General features: G+C 36.2%; 1 protein-coding gene across 6 annotated transcripts in view; it reads left to right on the forward strand.

Moving 5' to 3' along the window:
* Positions 1–14,459, forward strand: part of METAP1D (methionyl aminopeptidase type 1D, mitochondrial) — a 68,423-nt gene that overhangs the window by 24,676 nt on the left and 29,288 nt on the right. The gene's annotated exons all lie outside the window — the stretch shown is intronic.

The raw sequence follows: 14,459 nt of genomic DNA on the forward strand, positions 1-14,459 counted from the left end.
CCTGCTATGTACCTTATACTAAGGGCCTATCAAATGAAAATGGGCTTTCGGTTTTCAGCCAAATCCCAGGGATTTGGCCATAAACACCTCCACTTTTATCAGAATGCCAAGCTATCTCTTACATCCTGATAGAGCCCTCTTTTTAAAGATCTTATATGGGACCCCTGCGATACTTTGTGTGTGTGTGTGTGTGTGTGTGTGTGTGTGTGTGTGTGTGTGTTAATCTTGAAGGGTCAAAAGGGTAAACTGGTTCTGGTGGAATCTGAACCAAACTTTTAAAAGCTAATGATAATATATATATTTAAACCATGTTGCTTAGTTGGTGCTTGTACAGTAAACTGGAAAGTCAAGATTTGAGAGGCTCAAAGATCTGAATTCTTTCAAGTTCTCAACGTGAACTCTGACCAGTTAATTTATCTTCGTCCTTTGATTTTCTCACTTGGAAAATGAGAAATAAAACTGACAAAAAATGCCCAGTCAGTGGTTCTCAAACGTTAGTGTTTGTTTTAGTATATGTGCTGCCAAAAGAGTACACAAGCTTTCGTGTTTATAAAAATCATTTATGTAAGAAACTTTAGTGTGTGTGTGTGTAACAACCATTTCATTTGTTAAAATAGAGATTCTAGCTCCCATACTTCGGTTTTCTGAATCAGTAGGTCTGGGGCAGAGCTCAGAATCTGAGCATTTTCATAAACTCTCAATGTGATACTGATGTGATTGTTGGACCACGTGAGAACCGATAAAATCTTATTTTTTTCAGCTTTTTCTTAGGGAAAATTGTGCACATACACTAAAGCAGAGAGAATAATACAATGAACTTACATGGACACATCACCCAGCTTCAACAGTCTTGGTTCATTTCTACACTCATCCACTCCCTGTATTCCTCCTCCAGAGGTTATCTGTAGAAGCAGGTCTTAGATATACCATTACATTCATAAATATTTTAGTAAGCGATTCTAAAATACTAAAATATAAGTACTCTAGAAACTACATCATCATTAAACCTCGCAAAATTTGAGAATAATTCTTTACTATCAAATATGTCAGTGTCTAGAGTTCCTGGATTTTTTTTTCACAGTTGATTTGTTGGAATCAGGAACCAAACACAGTCCATGCATTGCATTTGATTTATGTGTCTCTTTAATCTTTTAATCTATAGGTTCCTCTTTCTTTTTCCCCCCCTTGTGATTTATTTGTTGAAGAAACCAGGTCATTTATTCTGTAGACTTTCTCAGTCTAGATTTTCCGATTGGGTCCCCATGATGTCATTTACCATTTTTCTTTCCCCTGTATTTCCTGTCAACTCCATCACTTCCATCCTAAAGTTTGATCAGATTAAAGTTCAATTTTTTTGGCAAAAATACATCATAGGTAGCGTCATATACTTCCATCAGGAGGCATATGTGTGGTTGTCTCTCTTTGTCACGTTAGCAGCCATTCATGATTAGTGCTGAGATCTATTATTTCCTAGGGAGAGCCCCATATTTTAACTTACAAGTAACTCGTGGAAGACCCTTCTCCCTCTCATCGTGGATTTCTCCTTTTCTAAGGGAGGCTTTTAAAGCTTTCGCAGATTTCACAGTGAATCCATGGCTGCCGGCTTAGACATCGTGTTTGCTACAGAAAGCAGAGAGGCTTTCTCGCTTTCAATCTTAGTCTCATTTTCACAATATAGTAATCTTTAAAATTTGTCTTAGTGTCTTCAACATTTATTTCAGTTTCTGAGACACGTAAGACAAATGGATGCCACACAATTGAACAGAAAGTTTAGGGCCCTGTAATGAAACCACAGTTGCAGGTAAGTTGACCTGGTATAAGTACAAGTGAGTCAGGGCCACCAATGCTGTACCACCATCCTGAGGGGAAGGTGATGAGGTTTTAATACTTATATTTATTGATTTTCGTCCTGAAAGTAAACATGAGGTTTCTGGATCAGGGGCAGACAATTAGTACCTATAACAATAACCACATTGGTTCCCTACAGCCGCTTCCCCTTTCAGAGCAACGTGAAGGGCTCTAGAAGAATGAGGTGTGATATGCCAAGATCACTTCAGGAACTGGGGATGAATGGGTTCATTCCTTCATTCAACAAACATGTACTGATTGTTGACTACATGCCAGACACTGAGCTAGCACTGGGTAGACAATAAATACTAAAGAACTCATAGCCTAACACATACAACCATATACCTTTGTGTCTAGAGTTAACTATCAGGTGTCATATTATAGCTAATCAATACACACACACACACACACACACACACACACACATATATTCGTATGTGTCACATGTGTGTGTATACATTTGATTACACAGTCGTCCCTCAGTATCCTCAGGGGATTGATTCCAGGACCCTCATGGATGCCAAGATTCTTGAATGCTCAAGTCCCTCATATAACATGGCGAGGTATTTACATAGAACCTACACACCTCCTCCCATAAACTTTAAATCATCTCTAGATTACTCATAATAGCTAAAACAACGTAAATGCTATGTAAACAGCTGTTACACTGTGTTGTTTAGGGAATAATGACAAGAAAAATAATATCTGTACATTTACAAATCCAAATTGTAAAAATTAGTCTCTGAAAGAGGAAAATCCACGTGCAGAGTACTAAATAATTTATAAGGCTGAAGAAGCCTAAAGAAAGAGAATGACACACCCCAACAACTGCCGTGGTAGGTGCTGGAGTTTAGACCTCGTGGAGGTGGCATTCTGATAGGGGAGAAAAGAAGACAGAATTAGACAAACACAATAACTCCAAAATGGGAAAAATGCTTTGAATGAAATAAAGTTAAGAGGGAGTAAGTGGGGAGACCACTTTCGAGAGAGTGCTCCCAGAAGCCCTGTGATGAAGTGACATTTGAGCTGAGGCCTGCAGGCTCCGAATGAACCAGTGCTGTGAGGAGTTGGTGAAAGAGCAAATGCAGAGCTGAGAAAACTTAGTATGTCCAAGGAACAGAAAGGGGACCCCTGTGGCTGGCAAGCAGTGAACCTCAGGGAGAGGAGAGTGTGAGGAGGCTAGAGAGGTTGGCAGGGGCCAGACCAGGCAGGGCCTCGAAGTCTTTGAGAAGTTGGAATTATGTTTTAAAAACGGTGCACAAACATTGAAGAATTTTAAGCAGGAAAACTTAGTAATTATCCCCACCTAGTCTTTTTTTCTACACATGTGCAAACATCTATGTGTATGTTTTTAATGATATCATACTATACATGATCTGCAACTTGCTTTTTCATTCACGAATAACATGGGCATCTCTGAAAGGAAGATGTGTAAATATATATATGTATAATATATATATATATGTATATATATATATATATATGTTTAAGTTTGTTTTCCTGTGGACTACATGACAAATAAATTTAGATATGTAAGAATTTGATGTGTAAGATATGTAAGAATCGTGGAAAATCAGTTTCTTAGAGGTAAAAAGGAAGGACAGTGCTTATTTTTCATGTCCATTATAGATAAAAATTCACTTCTGTAGTTTAAGAACATTGAAACCATATTCTAACTTGATTCTTGATTTTTTCTTAAACTTGTAATTAGTGTATTACTTTACCATGTATTTATTGTTAAAGCAACTTTACAGGGCATTTTTCAGTCTTCTAGACACAGCACAGCCTGAATAAAGAAGGAAAATAGAATAAGAATTCAACAGGAAGTATATGGTCAAACCATAACAACCCAGGAGATGCTCAATAAATTTCAGAGAATGTGTCACCTTTAAAAGTACAATTTATTACTGTTACTAATATAAATGTGCTTATTTATTCACTTTTAAAATATATGTAATTATTGTGAAAAATGAACCTAAAAGCCCTTGAACCATAAAACTCCAGCATCTTTTAGTTCTTGCCCATTTATAAAATCGAAGCCAAAGCTTCAGTAGAAGAAACTGTCTATATGACAGTAAAGAAGCGATAGGGATAATGTTTTCTGGTCTTAGACTTCCCCTTGTATGGGCATCTATGACAAACCTTTTCCAAAATACCAGGTAAGTGAAAAAACCATAGCCCACAAAAATAACCACCTCAAACTCATGAATCCAGATTTAGCTCATTTTTAAGCCTACATAAACAATAACAACAACAGAAAAACACTGTTGCAGAGGTGGAAACAAACGAAAGCAGGCAGGAAGCAAGGGGGTCTGAAGACGTGTAACACAACATTGCTGTCACATCCCACGACGGATACCCGGGACAAAACCCCTGTCTGCATTCTTAACCCATGAACCCTCGCCTCAGCCCTCAGCATTTGAAATTATCTTTCTGAATTCAAATTTTTGATATGCCTCTGGTTTTGTACTAAAGTCATAAGCAATAGTAATGAAGTCATCAATTACCTTTCTGCCTTTTATCTTAAATTGGAGACACCGGAGCAACGTTAATGAGCAAGAAATATTCTGTTTGTTAATAAAATCTTTCATTTAACTTTCTTCTGTACTAAAAAATGAAAATACAGTTTCTCCAAAGATTTAAGTGCATGTGATCCATTTGTTAAAAGATGTCTTAATTCCAAAATTAAACACACACCCAGACACCCAGATGTATGCATGTATGTATATGTCACACATCAAAAAATATTCCTGTTGCTTAGATTTGAGAAATTGTTTTGAAGAGTAAATATGAATGACAATTTTAAAATATTTTATCTTAAGTACTCATCATTTTTAAAAATTCATAATTCAGAATATTTCACTGGAAGGGGAGACTGAAGACATGTATAATGTATAGTTCCTCCCCACCTCCCCTGAGCTTCATTTTTACAAAACAGATTATTAACAATGGTGTAACTGAAATCATTGGAAAGGTCCAAGTACCCCAAAATATCTTCTCTACAGCCTGTTTGGAACCTAAAATTTCCATCTACTGGAATCATTCCTTTGGGTTAAGGGAATATCCCCATAAACCTTTCGTTTTTAATAAGAGTTATCATTCCTGTGTTTTGTGAAGATTGGATTAGAAGGAATGAGTTGGTATGTTTTAATAGTCTTGGTAATGAGGAGAATGGGAGGGTAAGGATTCTCTGTGGGAGAGAAGGGAGGCATTCTTCTTCCAATGGCTCCAAAAGAGGGCTTTTGGCTGTGGGAAAGGCAAAGCCCTTACTACATAATTATGCAATGTCTGCTTAGGCGGGAGCCATATTTAAAACTGATAGTACTATATATTCATCTAAGTTGCAGAATGGATATAAAAAGATAGAGCATATCATTCATGAATGCTTCTGTCTCTTTTTGAGTATAATGCCAAAGTGTGTGTAGAATAACTTGGCACCTTCACTTCTTCCAGTCTGAGGATAGAGTTCAGAAAACAATCCAGTTGAATTCTTAGATGGGTTTTTGGCAAGAAGACAAGGTGGCTTTATACAACTTGTCTCTAATGTTTTTCACTGAGTGTCTGAAAGAAAAGGGAGGATTTGTAAACCTGATTAAAACAAGGAAGTAACCCAGTGACTTAAAGAGGGGGGTTTTGGAATTTGAATCCTAAAATAAAGCTCTCCCTCGTTGACTTTGCAGCCATGGGAATAACCAGTTGCTTCATTGTGTGTTTTGTCAAAGTGCCTAAGCCATTTGGCTGCCCTGATGGTTACCTGCTGCCTCTTTTTATAGCCTCTGTGTCCTTTGTTGTTGCCCCGTTGGTCAAACATGTGTAACGGTGCCCTAGGGCACCAAGTGTGCCCTCAGGGAGCTAAATGCTGCCAGATGTGGGGAGCAAGGGTTGATTCACATGGCCATAATTTCCAATAGCTAATTTTACCTGTTTTCTTTCGGTTTTGGGTTTCTTAAAGAAAAATCCATTTAGAGTTGGGTTTTCCCCCCTTTAATTGCAGTCTTGTCTTGTTACCTCTAATTGTCCAGCCCCATCTCACCCTGAAAATGAAAGTGTGAGAAAAAAAGAATGGAGAAGATATGTGATGTATTAACTCTGGGTGATTAATGTTCTCCTTTATGATAAAAATTAGTAAAATATTTCTGTTTTGCTGGACTCTGACCAGTATTTTTGCTTCAAAGTGAAATTAAGTTCCACTGATTCAATATTTCATATAGAAATCATTTATATAGAAATAGATACTATTTTTAATTCAGAATCTTTTAGATAGAAATTGTATCATCTCTGATTAAGAACACTAAATCGGTTGTTCAAAGCTCTAGGTTTTTAACTAGCTATTCTGAAAACTGGATCAGTAGATGGAAAGAATCGAGCATTGAGCTTGATTTTCTATATGAACGTTTTAAACCTAAGGTTGACCAAATAGTTTGATAAAAACAAGTTTTTCTTTATAGAAATATTCTTGCCAATGAATGAAAAAAGACTGATAAAATACCACCACTTGACAAATCCCTAGTGAGTTAATGTATCTAGGCACTGACCATCAATTGGTGACCATCACAAAAAGGACAGACAGCTGTCAGAGCATACCACCACCCATTAAATATTCTTGCCAAAAAAACTGAACTTGAATCAAAACAAGTTCCTAAGTTTAATATTGATCTGTAGGAAATATAAAAGAGAGAAGCATGTTAAATGACACCACTGATATACAACTAGTGAATGTGGGAGATGCTAGGGACAAAGAAATTCATTTTTTAACAAATTACATGGAAGGAAATAAAACAGAGAGAGAAATCGATTAAAACAGCCACGAGATATATCAGTCAAATGCAATGTGTAGACCTTATTTGGATCTTATTTTAACAAGCTATTTGTTTAATAAAAAAATAAATTATATATATAAATGACAAAAGAAGAATATCTGAAGCCTGTCCAAATATTTGATGATATTAAGGAATTACTGTTAATTTTTTATGTGTGATAAGTTATATTGTTAAATCATTAAAATGAGTTCTCATCTTTTAGATATACATATTGAAATATTTACAGATGAAATGATATGATGTCTGGGGTTGGCTTTGAAATAATTCAGTGGGAAAGGACGATGGTTGCAGATGAAACAAGCTCAGCACGAGTGGATAATTGTTAGAGTGGATGAGGGGTACATGGGAGTTCATCGTCACGATCTGTCTACTTTTATGTATGCTTGAAATTTTCTATAAATAAAAAGGTTTTTTAAAATAAACTTAGGTTTGAAATCCAGACCTGCCACTTGTAACTTTTGTGATCTTGGACAAAGCCCTTAACTCCTTAAATCTCACGGTCTTTTGCCTGTAAAATAAGCACAAGAATATCTTCCCAGTTTACCTTACACAGGCTGCCTAACCAAGTTAAATAATATATATGAAGTTACTTTGTAAATTGCTACAAACATGTTAGCTGTTTTACTATCATTATTATAAAACTTCTGAAAGGATATAGTTTTCCTGCGAAGAAAATTTGGTAGCTCTTTATGCTTCCGCAAAAAGTATTGTTGTCCCATGTACATTATAGCTATTAAAAAGCTCTGGAATAAGAATATAGTTACACAGTCATCAAGGGTATTTATTAACTAGTTTGTAGTAATAGAGTAATTACAAGAATTCATTTAAAAAATTTTAAATACAAATTTCTCATAGTCTAGTCAATTAAATGTAATATAGACAACTATGCTATTAATGTTTTTCACTGTATAGTAAGAATTGTAAATTATTTCTGATTTTTAAAATTTTCCTTGATTTAAAAAAATGCTTGGGTTTAACATATTAATAAATATTTTAAATGGCTTGCATCATAGTATACAGAAAACTGATTATTAGAATGCGTTCTCTCTTTTTTTTAAATTTTGATTTTTCTAGTTCTGGCTTTATCTCTCCCTCCCTTTCTACCTTCCTCCATCCCTCCCTTCCTTCCTTCCTTTCTTTTCTTCTGCCTTCTTCCCTCCCTTCCTTCTAGCACTTTATTGTGAAATATAATATATAGAGAGAAACATGTATAAAATAAATGTACAATTTAATGAGTCATTATGAAGCACACACCTATATAATTACCATGCCAGTTTTTTTAAAAAAAAAAAAACAGAACATTGCTTGCACTTCAGAAGAACTCCACATGCCTTTCGCAGTCCAAATCTCTTCCATCTCCTAGGTAATCACAATCTTGACTTAAATAGTATTCACTTCCTTTGTTTTCGTTTTTAGTTTTACCCCATGTATAGATTCCTAAACAGTGTGATTCCATTTTGCCTGTATTGAACTTTGTAGAAATAGAATCATATAGTAAGTACTCTTTTTTTGTGTCTGGCTTCTTTGACTTGATATTATATTTGAAAACCCTATCCATGTTGTTTTTTTGTCGCTGTATTTCATTCATTTTGGTTGCTGTGTAGTCTTCCATTTTACGAATTTGTCATAATTTGTCCATTCTATTGTTGATGGACATTTGGGTTAGTTCCACATTTTTCCTATTATAAACATTCGTGTGTGTGTGTGTGTGAGTGTTGGTGTACTCTGGTATGCAGCTCTATTACGCATAGACCTAGGAGGGAACTAGTGACTTCATACTGACCGTTTTCCAAAGTGACTGTACCAATCAACACTCTCCAGTGGTGGCACGTGTGTGTTTTCATGGCACCACATCCTCCCTATGCTAGTATTGACTTTTAAAATGCTTTCTTTTAAAACATTGTTAGTAAAAATGACATAGATAAAATAAGTTTACTGTTGTCTATTATCCATAAAAAAATCTGGGTTTTATTTGGAGAGAGAGAGAAGGAGTATTTCAGAGGCACATAAACCTTTTATGGGCATTAATGTCTACTTGCTAAATTAACTCCTGTATAACTACTCCTCTGGATACCAGGGAAAAAAAAGTAGTATCATTTTAGAAAAAGAAAGAGCATTTTTGTACCTCTGTCATTCATAGTGATAGGAAACCTATATTGAGTGAAAGCTCAACTTATCGATCGCTGTACACCAGGTGCCATGCTAACTAGACATAATACGTACGAACTTACTTAATCCTTACAAAATTTTATTTTCCCATTTTTTAACAAATGAAAAACCTAAATAAAAATTAAATAACTTGCTAAAGGTTGACAGCTAGGCAGTCCAGTTTCACTGGCTCTATATAAGTCATGAGCAGTTGTTAACCAGACCTCTTGCCCATGGATAGAGTGATAATAAACATCCAGAGCCACCATATTTCCTCTCCGAGTCACTGTACTGGGGCTTGAGATGTTCACTCTGGTGCTAAGGACTAGGTAAGAGGGATTGCTTGAACTTCAAAACAGACTTCATTCCTTTCACTAGCTCTAGAAGTTGGAAAAAGTTGAAAATCCTGGCTCTGGGGCTGGTACAGGCTTTCTGGGAAGGGATGAGTCTTAGCCTTCTCCTTTCTTCCCTGGAGTTCTCAGAGTCACTCAGCTTCCATCTGCTTTCCAGTTGGGGCTTGAGAAAAAGAGGCTAAGAATGGGCTGTAGAAGGCAGGAGGGTGGACTTTTCACTTTCCCTGATTGCCCACCAATGTGGGACACCTTTTCCTTTAGAAACCATATTGTAAATAGCTAGCTCAGGGCTAGCTCAGTAAACCCAGCATGTAGCTAACATACTAGGTGCTTGCAGCTGAACTGTTCACTAGCTTTTTGTTTTCATTGCAAATATGTAGTATTTCAGTTACATTACGGACAAATGGGGTGGCCTGAGAACTTAGCCACATTGTTTATATAAGAAAATGCTTTCCAAACAGCTAAGACCACATATTTACTTTTGTGCAGAACTAACTTTATTCATAGTATAGATTGACTACCTGAGAACTCTGATTCAAGCACACTGTACAGTATGCATTTGTTTTTTTGTTGTTAAAGTGAAAAGCATCTCTAATGCAATAGGGAATCATTTTCTATGGGTACACTGTGACTGGGACCAAATTTTAATAAGCTAAAATAGTTTAAAAATTCCACCGATATGAAAAATTCATCTTCTTTTCATTTGTCATATATGGGCTTTTATTTACCAACCTACCTAAAACATTGAAACATATTAATGTACCTATATGAACCTCTTGTAGATCTTCAGACTTGTGTGGCAAAAAGAATGATAATTATAATCTGCTTCGGGCTACAGGCTAGAATAATTCAAAAGGAAATGTGCATTACTAATACAGCAGAGCTCATAAATTCTCAATGTCAGTTTGCCACTTGTGGCTGAAAATTGCAGTCAGGCTGCGTGGCTAGAGGCAAAAAGACTAGAGTTACATAATATTTATGAGGTCTGAGTTAGCAATCACCAAACCCAAATATCGCCCGTCTTTCAGATTACTCAGCACGTCAGCGTCATCTAGTCATGTCCACGGAGTTGAGAGCCGGGTGGATTTGGTAATGGTGAGCATAGTTATAAATTCTGTCCATGTCAGTCCACTGCAACCTCCTTTACGGATTGATAGCCTTCCTATCTTATTGTATATTATCCGCCAAATACCTGCCTGGGGTGGGGCTCCATACCATTGTGCAAAAATCCACTTGCTGCCTCAGGTTCTGCAATGCAGAGGTAGAAATAGAACTTCCCTCACTCTACAGTGTTTCTTTAACACTTCCAGTGTTGAACTTCTGTGAAGACTTTCTGCCTCTCTGTGCATCATCACGATAGCCAAGCCCCAAACACGTCTTAGATCCTGGCCGGCACCTGGCATCCCACTGTACTCAGGAACAATGAAATGTCTGGCCTTGTACTCCAGCATACTTTTAGGAGTGTGACTTGTATAGTATATGAGCAGCTAAAATCCTGGAGTCAGCCCCAGGACTACTCCCAAGAAGCAGTGTGACTGTGAACCGCAAATGAGAAATGTGTGAATAACTATGGTTCCACCCTCAAGAAGCCCTAGTCCCGGGCTGGCCCTAACTTACAGCCCAGGAGCAACTGCGGGTCAGTACTCATTTTAAACACTTTGTTTTCTCCATGTACAAACAGCATCCCGGATTTAAAATAACCCTCCCATTTCCTATACTTTTTTATTCTTTAGGAAAAATAAATGTTTTTAGTGTTGGATCAAATACTTTTTAAACGTTTTATTATTGAACATTTAGAGTTTAATGAACTTCCATATTATTACCTGTGGATCAGATATTTTTAATGCAAAAAAACTAGTGGTGTTTTTTTTTTCTGTCAACTGTATGGCATAGTAATTTTCTAAAGTTATGGGTAGACTTAGAAGTACTATTCTGAGCCTTATGGAGAGAAATACATCAGGAGAGTATTTGCTCTAGAGGAGCGATCGAGGGAGGATACCCCTCTCCCCACATCTGCAACTTTCAGACTAATTATTGCTCTTCCCAGGGCAAAGTCAAGCTAAGTATAAGAGGATCCTAAGAACTAGAGCTATACAGAGACCTTGTCCAGCAGACTGGCGGATTAGTTTTAAATTTATTTAAAGTTCTCTTTCACTGTTATAAGACTATAGGAAGTTTTGTAATTAATTGTGCTGTGTGCTCAATGTATCCAGGCACTCGTGTGCCTATAGGGACAGTTACAGTTACATAAGGGCCGAGTCAAGACAGGACTGAAAAGATTTATGGATGCCTCAACCCCAACTAGACACATACTTCAAAACAAAAACAAGACTAAGCTGTAAAATTAGATAAATAACTGTAGAGTCATAAGTCTAAAAAAGTTCTCATTCATCCCTCCCCCTCCCAATGATTAGGTCATTGGGGTTTTTTGGGCGGGGGTGGGGTTTGGAAATATTTTGAATATCAAACCCTTTCAAAAAAAATCTATCCTTTGTTTTTTAGTAACTTGAATTTACTGACACTTTAGCACCTGTTAGCCCACCCAGCCCAGCACTTCATATTTGGGAAGATGGAAGGTAATAGTTGGGGGACAGACAAGGTAAGAGAGGGGTGAACTGGCAGCAATGGAAAAGAAAGTCTAGTTAACCCGTTGGTCCCTGTCACTTCTTTCCAGTGGAAAAGTGTGCGTCTGTATGTATGCTTGATTTTTTGATATATTAAGGAGCATAAAAATATGACACTAGAATATTATACTTCAATTTTGAAAACTTAAGTTTTTTTTAAAGAAAAGTACGTTTAGTACTACTGTCCTATATTTGGGCAGAAAATATAACTGAAAAAATTCCATTTATAATAACAAACAAGAATATAAAATACCTAGGAGTAAACAAATAATGAGAAATGTACAGGACCTGTATGAAGAAAACATTAAATCTCTACTGAGGGATATTAGGAATACTGCAGTAAAGGTGAAAATATCTCTTGTCTTAAATAAGACAACTAAATATTTTAAAGAGTCATAGTCTCTCTAGATTAATCCATAAAATCCACAATGTAAACACAATTGTGTGGCCAAAAACACTTTAAATACGGTTGAAATGCAAATGGAAAACTGAAAATAATGTTTGAAACAGTATGGTACACAAAATCACAGAGCACCCTTAAGAATAAGTCAAGTAAAAAATAACCCTAAATGGGCCTAAATGGAGATTTCACAAAAGTATAAATATATAAATAAACGAAGGGAAAAATCTTCAACCTCTAGTATCTGAAGAAAAATAAGTAAAAGTGAGTTACCATTTTTCATTTATCAGACTGACAAAGATTTAAACATTAATAATATTGTTGAAAGTATATAGAAATAGGCACCACTGGGATTATAAACTGCTATTTTTGTGGAGAGCAGCTTTGCAAATACGTATGTCAAAGTTTTGCATATTTCTTAACCCAAGAATTCTACTTCTAAGAATTTAAACTAAAAAGAATAATTGGTTACATGTGCAACTGTATTTGTAAAAAGTAAATTATGCAAGGGGGAAAAAATTTAAAAAGAACACACCTAAGTGCTCATCATTGGTTAAATAAAGTGCTATGTGACCCATCCATGTCAAGGAGTACCATGAAACCACTAAAACAACCCAAGAGGCCTAAAAAGGATCGTGTAGATCTGTATTTTTTGTTAGAGACAGATGTCTTCCACAGATTGCAGTGAGATTAATTGCTTTCAAAATAGCAGTTTAATAAAAACTACATGTATAGACAGAATATGTGTAAATATGATAAATTAATATACTATAAAAATATATTAGTGAATACATAGAGAAATGTTCTAAAGTGTATGTGTTGAATATCAACAGTGATCATTTAAGGAAGATTTTTACTTTTGTTTTTTATTACTTTTTACTGTTTCTACTTGTTCAGTATTGTTAAAAAAATAATACCACGCGTTTGCCATTTTCATAATCAGGAAAACAAACCATAGGCTTCTTGTGGACACTGGCTCATTCTGTGTGGTTTTAGGAGAAGGCAGAGCACATCCACTTGAGAGGATGACCTTTGAGAAGTGGGTTCAGAATGAAAAAGTTAATGCGAGACACTGTCTTTTTCACAGCAGCCAAAGACCCACTAAAGAGCTTCTGTTGGGAGGGAAGCGATATTGTCATTTCCATACTTGTTACTAGAAAGCACCTAGTTCAAATGGAACAAAGTGATAGGATGGTTGACCAGAATAGTATTCTGGCACGTTGACAGGCCATGTACCCCAAATCACCCCTTAATCTAATGTAAAGTCAGTCATGATGATGAAAGGAAAAGGAAACTGTGGAGTTGCTGTTTGTGAATTCACATATGTTGCTTTCCATGTTCCTCATCAGATTCTTTGACTCAGGGCTGGATCCAAGTGACCTGCAGCTATTTCTAAAGGTGGGCTCTGCTTTTTCTGGAATAGTTCCCCGTCTCTTCTTCACATTAGGGGCCATCAGCAGGCAAGACAGGATGGTTGTCCAGTGGGAGGGCTGTATCCTCATTTTTGCTGCTGTATGTTTTTATAGATACTATACGTTACGTCTGACCCTACCCTTGGGGTCCAGTCTCATTTGGAGCTGGGCTCCTCAAGTTTTATTCTTTCTTCTTGAATGAAAAATTTTTATAGATTTCTATCTAATGCTTTTTTAAAATATTACAGTTTGTTAGCTCAGAAATCTGTCCCTGTGGGTGTTCATTTGGATTCTGAAAATGGAACTAGGGTCTTGAAGTGGTTTCTGAATAAATAATGAAACATGTGTTCAAAGTCTGCAACTCTTCCTTCTCCTTAACCACATCCTAGATAACCCGGCAATGGTGAGTGTCATTTGTGTGAATAGATTCTCTAGTTTTAGTTTTCAAGGCCTTTTTTTTTTTCATTTTAGCTGTCTGAATGATTAATGTGACTAGGAAAATACTGTTGACCCATTTAAATCATGTCAAACAACATCCATTGCTCATCTACATAATGAAATACACACTGAACATTACATCTCAAGTTGGGAGCCAGTGAACTGCAAAATAATGTTTTGCTCATGTTGCTTATGAAATAAAATATAAGACATCAGGACTGACTATAGCATTAAATATTAAACTATTCAAATGGTAATTGTCAGTGAAAATCACCTATAAACTGAAATAGCTAATAGCTTTCGTAGTTAATTAGAGGAAGTGGGGGTGATTGCATGCAACAGAGTGAGTTTAAGAAAAGTCTTTATGTCAAAGCATGTTTTAATATTATTTGACTATTATGGAATTTATTGGATAT

Source organism: Rhinolophus hipposideros, assembly GCF_964194185.1.
Source record: "Rhinolophus hipposideros genome assembly, chromosome: 6".
Lineage (NCBI taxonomy): Eukaryota > Metazoa > Chordata > Mammalia > Chiroptera > Rhinolophidae > Rhinolophus > Rhinolophus hipposideros.